We start from the raw sequence: 6,260 nt of genomic DNA on the forward strand, positions 1-6,260 counted from the left end.
CATGCTCTTACACCTACTAAGAGGAAGTACTGCAATCGTTAAAATTATCAATGAGTGAACCTATTTACATCAATGAATTCGATTCAAAATATTTGCCTTTTAGGGAGAAGTACTGTAATCGCAGTTTATTTTTCTTACTCCTCTAAAAAGGAAGTACTGAAATCGCTTTTTAATTTTGCTATTTACGTACAAATATCTTCCTATTTTATTCAAAACGCTTTCTCTAAAAAATTGTTATTGAGGATGGTTTGGGGGACCGCAACTATAATCATTCTTTAAATCGCTCCAGTGGTAGTTACGGTTCGGACTTAACACCTTTTTAGGTTATAATGGTAGAATTTATTATTCCAAATTTTAATAAAATCTGTAAAGCAGATATGTAACTTTGCAAAACAGACAAAAAGGAAAATCTATCCAAAAAGTCCAAAAATCTCCTTAACAAAAACTTACAGTTTAAAATGTTAAGTATAAGGGTTGATTAAACGCCAAAAGGTACACAAATCAGCAAGTACCCAACATTTCATTAATACTTCATTAATATTTAAGTAATTTTACTGCATTAAATTTCATTTATTTTTTTGAATTTATTAGAGGTCACAGACCCTTATGCTGGCCAGTTCATTCATAATTTTTTTTTTTATTGATTTAAATCGCGTCAACATCTGAGGTTATTGGCGCCCGGAGTTTTTTTCAGTGCACTGCCGGCCTCCAGACAGTGTTCTCTCGTTACAGACAACACTGTCCATCACCGGCCAGTGAGCTGTAAGAAGCTCTTAGGAAGAGAAAATCTAAGGGTCAGCAGCTGGATTCGAACCCGGAACCTCCACGCGGGAATCCAATTCGCTAACCGCATAGCTAATCCCTTCCCTTAGTTCATTCATAATATTTTATTTTTTGTTATAATTATGATAAAATGTATATTATGTCTTCGTAATTAAATAGGTACTTTATTATAGCTTTATTCCAAATTATTCTTCTGATTTATTTTTATTAGGCCCTTTATTCTGAGTAGTCACATATACATGCATGTTAAAATAGAAAAAGACAAAGTTAGAGTCGGCTACTGTTTAAATTTGAATCACGGATTTAAAACAATATTTCAGTCTAGAATTCTTCTTACCGAAGTATTTGTGAGTACAAATAACGCATAGGTAATATCCAGTAAATTATTCAACAATAATTATTCATTTCTCAATTGTAATTTAATGTAGTCCCTCTAATTTTACTTATAGTAGGTAAAATACTGGTATAATTAGCTGTCATAAAAATATGCATATCTTATATTCCAAATATATAACACTGCGGTAAGAATACCTAGATTGAGAATTGAAGAAAACTATATTATTTGCGATAAAGCCAGATTAATTATTACCTATTATTAAAAACGCTTGACTACTAAATAAAGTAACAATTGCTTTAATCGAATTACGAACTTAAACCGAAGATTTTTATTTAAAAATAAAAATAAATAAATAAAATAAACAAAATCATTGATGAATGTTGGTGCAAGCATTTTTGAAAAAAGTTTTTGAATTTTTTAACCTCATATTTTTTTTTATAAAGTTTTTTTTTTTAACCTGTGATTAATAGTTTGTTGATTAGATATTACAGTCAATCTAAGAAATAGTGTTCTATTTGAACAAATATTTTGTAGACGAAAATGGCCAGCATAAGGGTCTGTGACCTCTAATAAATTCAAAAAAATAAATGAAATTTAATGCAGTAAAATTACTTAAATATTAATGAAGTATTAATGAAATGTTGGGTACTTGCTGATTTGTGTACCTTTTGGCGTTTAATCAACCCTTATACTTAACATTTTAAACTGTAAGTTTTTGTTAAGGAGATTCTTTACTTTAACATGCATGTACGTATATATGATTTATCACAATTATAACAAAAAAATAATATAAATGAAGTGGCCAGCATAAGGGTCTGTGATATCTAATAAATTCTAAAAAATAACTTATTAATGAAAATTAATGCAGTAGAATTACTTAAATATTAATGAAATGTTGGGTACTCGCTGATTTGTGTACCTTTTGGCGTTTAATCAACCCTTATACTTAACATTTTAAACTGTAAGTTTTTGTTAAGGAGATTTTTGTACCTTTTGGATAGATTTTCCTTTTTGTCTATTTTACAAAGTTACATATCTGCTTTACAGATTTTTTTAAAATTTGTAATAAGCAATTCTATCATTATAACCTGATAAGGTGTTAACTACCACTGGAGAGATCTTTTTAAAAAATGATTGTATCGTAGTTGCGGCTCCCAAACCATCCTCAATAACAATTTTTTTGAGAAAGCGTTTTGAATAACATAGGAAGGTATTTGTACGTAAATAGCAAAATTAAACTGCGATTTCAGTACTTCCTTTTAAGAGGAGTAAGAAAAATAAACTAGGATTGCAGTACTTCTCCCTAAAAGGCAAAGAGGCAAAGATTTTTTAATCGAACAATTCATTGATTTAAATCGGTTCACTCATTGATAATTTAAACGATTGCAGTACTTCCTCTTAGTAGGAGCAAGAGAATCAGCAACGTAGAGGAGCTTCAACCACTTATTCGAGCTGAATTTTATCAAAATCGGACTAAGCGTTATAGAAATATTGGTAATAATAGTTTTAGATAGGCCATAATTTGGGTGGGGCAAACTCCTCTCCTTATGAGGCACGGTGCCGAGACTTTTAAAGTGCAAATCTGTATAAAATTTCGATTCGAATGACACTTCATTCATAAAAATCGGTTCACGTGTCGATAATTTGAAACGATTGCTATACTTCCCCTTAACAAGTGTAAGAGCTGATCGCCGCTTTAATGTTACGTAGGGGAGCCCTAACCCTATCATCCTACCAAATTTTATCAAAATCGGGCCAAGATTTACAGAGTAATTAGTAATAATAATTTTGGAGGGGGCCTTACATAAAGGGGGCTAACTCCTCTCCCATTCGATGTACAGCGTCGGGACCCCCAAAAGGCACATCTACATAAAATATTGAATCGAATGACATCTCATTCATGAAAATCGGTTCACGCGTTTAGGCGCTACGTTGTTTACAAAAAAGGTAACAACAAGAACAACAACAACAAGAAGAACAAGAACAAGAACATTTTTTGAAAAAGCCGTTTTTGCTCATTTTCGGCAACTTTTTTCTCGAAACCTATTAGATCTGGGTGGTTGCAAAAAAATTACAGTTATAAAGGAGGGTTTGGAGTAAGATTTAAAGAAAATTTGGGAATTTTATCTTTTATAGAAAAAGAGAAAAAAATTGTCAAAGTTGGGTGTTTTTCAACATTACGCTTTTTCGTGCAGTTTTTGATGGTCAACCCTTATACAACTGTCCTACCGGACAGTTTTAATAACCACATGTGTAAAAGACACAAACTATTTCCTAATTAATTTACAAATAGTGTTTACAAATATTTTGGTGATAAGCATATTATTAGACTGGATGATTGGCTAGCGAGCATTGTCAGTCTGATGTAAATTTAGCTTCAAGGTTATATCTTTAGTGGTCCAAGCAACACAAATAGGTTATGTTCATTGTTTATCTACCAATTAGGTTTTGTAAATATTTTTTTGGTTAGTCATTGTACCTAGTGCAATTATTGGAAAAAGATGCTGGACATTTTTACTTTTCCTCATTGACAGTAAAGACTTTTGCAATGCTGGTTTTGACTTATGTCAAGCATTCGGCCATTCACATACCCGCAGGTTTGGGTCGAGTAAAGGATCTACTGGGATTTCGCCGGGAAGTCTTAGGGTCTACTAGGTTTGGAAGAGTCATACTCTCTTCGTAGAACGTCCAACTTCCTAATTTAAAGTATGACCTTTGGAACGGCTGAAGAAGGCGTTTAAGTGAGGAAAGTGACCATATCTTACTACTGACTTCCCTCTCTTTCTAGAACTTCCCGAGTGAGTACATCTGAGGAGTGAAGGCGCCACGATAGCCGAGCGGTTAGAGGCGAGACCTGCAAAGCTAATATGTATTGTGGTACTGGGTTCGATTCCCGGTCTTTAGGCCTTGGATTTTATTTAATGGGTTAATAAAAGAAATTTATAGTAAAGTATGTTTGCTAGTCGCCTCTGTCCACGACACCTAATTGGTAGTTGAACGTTAAGCCCGCCTGAAAAAATAGGCATTACTTTACTTTTTTCTTTACTTTACATCTGAGGAGTGCTAGAGATGTGGCGTCGTGAGAGGTGCAAAGTGTATGGATATATTTTACTTCCGATTCCTGTTACAATCTCTAGCTAAGCTTTCCAGAAGATCTAGATTTCTTCCAGATGTTAAAGGAGGATGTATGCTTAGCGTCTTATGGTATGAGCAATTTCTTCAGAATATTTAAGGGAGAACAATAGAGAGCGGTTATCCAAAATTGCCGATTCCCCATTTCTTCCACAGCTTCCAAGAGAGTACCAGAGAAGAATTGTTTCATCACCTAAGGTTCTGTAGCGAGAGTAGTTGCACCAGTTTAGGGCACAATAGCAGATTCTATTTTTTCAGCAATGATAAGTTTGCTGACGGAGAATCAGCGATAACAAAAATATTCGTAGGTTATCTAGTTAATCACAGCAGGTTTATAGTTAGTAGAACGATAAAATTTATCAACTATTTGGCCAAAGATTGGTTCCTTACGGTAATTCCCAGTCAAGAACATTACCCAAACCAGGAAAATGAATTTAATACATTTTTATGTAGTTTTTTACATGAAAAGTCTGGACTCCACAACTGACCTCTTGATAAGGAATAATTAGTGATCATAAGAAGTAGTAATTAATGTTGGGTTGTTTTAAGATTGAGAAGAGGTCGAATCTTATTTCTCCCTCTTACAGCATTAAGAGAATCTGGAGTTAATCCTCGCTAGACTTTCTCTTACTATTATTCTTACGTTCTAACACACTAGTTTCTCTTCAAACATCGAATATTTGAAACATATTTAGTTCTTACTAACTTTTACAGTTTTTAAAACCGTACATAGCACTGCAATGGTACTTCAGAGGGATCCTCCCTTTATCTCTTTCCCAGAAGTACTCTGAAACTAATTTTATTAGAAAAATCTTTTCTTTTTTTTTATAAAAGTTACAGATCCATGTGTTTGTAAAGTAAGTTTAACTGAAGAGAAAATTGTAGAAGAACCTGTAACAACAATTGTTACAAATACAAATAGCAGCTCTACAAGGTGCTGTTAGTGTAGTGTAACAGCTGGAGCCATAAAATTCCTGAAAATAATAAAACAAAAGTGGAAAATCCCCTTAGTAAAGTAATACTTTCATTTGTGAGAGATTTAGATGGAAGAATTTTCTTTAAACCATGTCAGCCATTCTTCTTCATCTTTTTACGAGAAATATTTTATTCATTAAAATAAAATTAGAAAACAAAATAAGTGTGTTTTTCTTTGCATGATTAATTATCCTGCAGATTATCAGAGGACGTTGGCAGCGGAGATCTTGTTTAAAATAATATACAGGTTTGACGGGTGGGCTCATTATCTTTGCAGCTAATAATTAAAGTCCCAGCTCCTGCGAAGCAGTGGCTGACTTAACAAGAACAACTTTGTGACAGGCTAAGTCCTCCCTTGGAATGTTACTTTCAAAGGACGTCACTCAGGATGCGAAATAAAATTAAAAAAAAATTACCTATTTTTCAGAAACCAAACAAAAAATATTATTCATTCCTAGTAAAAATTATCAAGTAAAAGTTCTAGATCTTAGATTAGAGTGAAGTCTAAAATTTGAGAAAACTTCTACCATTCGATTTAGTAAAATAGTACTATCGATTGACAGTTTATATTCAAAATGAAATTGCCAGAAACAATGGTTAAGCTAAAACCTAATTTCAAAATCTGCAAAGAGGCAGTTAAAATCACAATTGGGCTTGACAAGATGGAATACTATTTTTATGGAATATTATTACTCTAAATTGCTCAAATTTTGTCAAATTTATTTATTTTAAAAAACAATAAAGGCGGGGGCAATTTTTTGTTGTAATTTTCGCTGCTAATAACATCCTTGTTAAAAACCTAGAGGAAGGTTACATTAATACATTGGAACTTCATTATTTTTATAATTAATGTATTTTAAAATTAATTTCTAATCTATTTATCTAATATTATGTGAGTAGTGTGTCCGTTCATTAAACTTAAATGATACTTTTTAGAGGAAAGCCAACTCCTAAGTGCCCTTAAATGAATTTTTTCTGAGAAAATTCTTACAAAAATGTTTTGAGATTTTTACTTTTACAATGTGCACATCAA

This window comes from Rhodnius prolixus, unplaced genomic scaffold, assembly GCF_049639745.1.
Source record: "Rhodnius prolixus isolate KJV_2025 unplaced genomic scaffold, Rpr scaffold_6, whole genome shotgun sequence".
NCBI classification, from domain to species: domain Eukaryota; kingdom Metazoa; phylum Arthropoda; class Insecta; order Hemiptera; family Reduviidae; genus Rhodnius; species Rhodnius prolixus.